Genomic DNA, 3,148 nt, shown 5'->3' with positions numbered 1-3,148 from the left:
CCTCCCCCTCCCCCTCCCCGCCGGGCACACTGCCCCTGGAGGTGCCCGCGGAGCCGGAAGCCACAGAGCAACAAAGGCTGCTGCAGAGCCGAGGCCCCAGCTCCCGGGGCACCAGGCACCGTGTGGGCGTCTGCCGCGGGGCTGCACAGCTCTGCGTGTGTGCATGCTAGTGTGTGCGTGCAGGTATGTGTGAGCGCGTGCCTGTACACGTGAGCGTCTGCACCTGTGTATATGTGACTGCATGTGTGCATGTACATGTGAGCATGTGTTGGTGTGTGGGCATGTGCACGTACGGGTGTTGTGCATGTGTGTACATGTAAGTGCATGTGTGCGAGTTCGTGTGAGCTTGTGCATGTGAGTGTGCATATATTTGTACATGTCAGTGTAGTGTGTGTGCATGTACGAATGTGCGTGGAAGTATACACACATGTACATGCATGTGTACCTGTGAGTGTATGTGTGCACATGTGCATGCATCTGTACATGTGCGCATGCATATACATGTATGCGTGCATGCAAGTGTGCGTGTGCATGTATGCATACACATGTAAGAGCGTGCACATGTACATGTCCCACCCGCTCAGCTCCCAGCACTCAGCTCCCAGTCCAGCCTGGCTGCCCAGCACCGGGGTGAATCAGCGCCACCACGGGGCAAGGCACCAGCACAGACTGGCAGTGCCGTTCCATGGATGCCAGCCCAGGGCAGGGTAGGGGGGCCCAAGGAGATGGGGCAGGAAAGCCAATGGGGACTGGGAGCACTGTGCTCATGGAGGGGGCACTGCATCCTTGGAGAAGAGGGGGTTGGGGCCTCTGCCCGGTTTGGCAGCCCACTCCTTGCACACGTGTGCATGTGCACAAACTTGCATGCCCATGCATGGACCACGGAGACAAGGGACAACTCGGACCCTTCCACTCCAGGAGACCCTCCCTGTGCTCCTGGCGGTACAGGGGCCATGATACAGGGCAGCCCCGTGTCTACCAGGCAAAGAACCCAGGAGTCCTGCGTGCCAGCCGGGGGTCCAGGCTCCTCGAGGAGCTGGGGGGAGCAGCCCAGAGGCTTGGCTCTGCCCCTCCTGCTGCAGCCCAGAGTAGCACCCCCGAGTCTGGACCCTAGCCTGGGCTGCAAGGCCCAACACAGCAGTCATGAGACAGAGCATGCGCCGGCCTCGTCTGGCTGGGCATCCAGGAGGTTGGCACCTTCCCCAGCGCCAGCCACAGACACAGACCCGCAGCCTGTTTCCCTCCCAAGTGGCCACTTTCTCTTTGCCTGCTTCCAGGGCCCAGACTAACCACGGCCCTTTAGTGCTGACCGCAGGGCTGAGCCTTCCCCTGGCACACGGCACTTCCCCTGGTGCTGACGTGGCCGAAGGAGGCTGCAACCTCTGTGAGGCTGGTGCCTGTTCCCAGAGCTGCGCTTGTACATGGGGCTGGACCCCTGTCCTGGCCTGGCGCTGTCCTTGGTGCAAACTAGAGCAGCCCTGGGGGGGCTCTGGCTGCCTGGGGCTGCAGCAGGGACCTGCCACTGCCCAGGGCACTCTGCTCCCCGCTGACCAGGGGGGCTGCTCTGCCCCCCCGCCGAACCCTTGTATGACACGGATCCGTCCCAGGGCATCTGCAGGAGGGCAGGGAGGGAACTTGACCTCCCTGGGGGCACAGGTTTTCCCCGTGCGGCACCTCCCTGGCCACAACGGCTTCCCCCCGGCATCTCTCGCCCACATCAGCGGTCGCAGCTCCGGGGTTCCCTGCCCGCCGGGCACTTGCCTGGTAAACCTCAAGTCTCAGTTGATAAGGATCAGCTGCCGCGGCTCCGCTGCACTGGTGGGGTGATGGGGGCCACGCGACCGCCCTGGCTGCTCTGGGACGCTCGGCGTCTGGGCAGCTTGTCAGGGCCTGCTAATTGCCTGGCGCCGGTGAGGCCGGGCAGGCCGGCCTCCACGAGAGCAGCACAGCTCGATAGCTCCGTGCCAGGGCAGGGGAAACAGCCTTTTCCCCCAGCGCCCGGCTCTACTCAGCGCTTCCTGCCCAGCTGCCGCAGGGCCGCGCCTGCCGGCACGGAGCAGGAACACAGCATCCGCCTGCGCTGGCAGTCACGGCAGCCAGGAGGCTGCTGGGCCTCACCAGGGTCGCGCTCCGGGGCAGGGGCCATGGCCTTGGCCCCAGAGTCAAGACCTGCCTTGCCTGGTGAGGCAGGCAGAAGCCCCCGGCCTGGCCTCAAGGGCTGCCCAGGCCATGCGCAGAGCCACTTGATTGCCATGCCTGGGCAATTATTTTGGGCAGAGGGCTGCCTACTGAGTTTTGGCAAGCCATCGACAGGCAGCCCGGGGCAGATAAATATTAATTTTCTAAACTTTTTAGGGGCCCTGTGGGCTGGATAGAATAACCCGGCGGGCCACATCCAGCCTCCAGGCCACATTTTGCCCACCCCTGCCCTAGGGTCTCCCCATGGCAGCTAGGGGCCTGTGGGGTCAAGGGTCAGGGGTCCCCGGCTGGCAGGGGCAGAGTTTGGGAGGCAGCCATTGACCCCTGACCCTTGACCCCCCACCTGGGGCAGGACTCCCTGGGGAGCCCCCGGGCTGCCATGGGGACCCCTTAGGGCGGGTCCCCAGGGCCTGGGGGTCAGGGGGTGCCGGTGGCCTCCCACTGCCTGCCCCTGCCAGCCGGGGACCCCTGACCCTTGACCCTCCCCACCTGGGCTTTCTGGGGGGGGCATGGTTGCCATGGTGACCCAGAAGGCTATGTCACCTGGGGCAGGACTCCCTGGGGAGCCCCCGGGCTGCCATGGGGACCCCTTAGGGCGGGTCCCCAGGGCCTGGGGGTCAGGGGGTGCCGGTGGCCTCCCACTGCCTGCCCCTGCCAGCCGGGGACCCCTGACCCTTGACCCTCCCCACCTGGGCTTTCTGGGGGGGGCATGGTTGCCATGGTGACCCAGAAGGCTATGTAGGGGGGGGTGTTTCGGGGGGGGGTTAGCTTAGGCCCTAGTGCATTCTGGGAACCCCTCTGGAGGCCTTCGTGGAGGCCCCGCCCCCCAGTGCCCGAGCGCGGGGAGCCCCCGAACACGCCCCTGGCCCTTTAAAAACAAAATGGCCGCCCATTTCCCAGCCTATCTCCCCCCTTCGCCCCGCCCACTTCTGCCGCTTCCGGGGAGGGG

This window comes from Alligator sinensis, unplaced genomic scaffold (assembly GCF_000455745.1).
Source record: "Alligator sinensis unplaced genomic scaffold, ASM45574v1 scaffold1065_1, whole genome shotgun sequence".
NCBI lineage: Eukaryota > Metazoa > Chordata > Crocodylia > Alligatoridae > Alligator > Alligator sinensis.
This window is presented reverse-complemented; position numbering follows the sequence as displayed.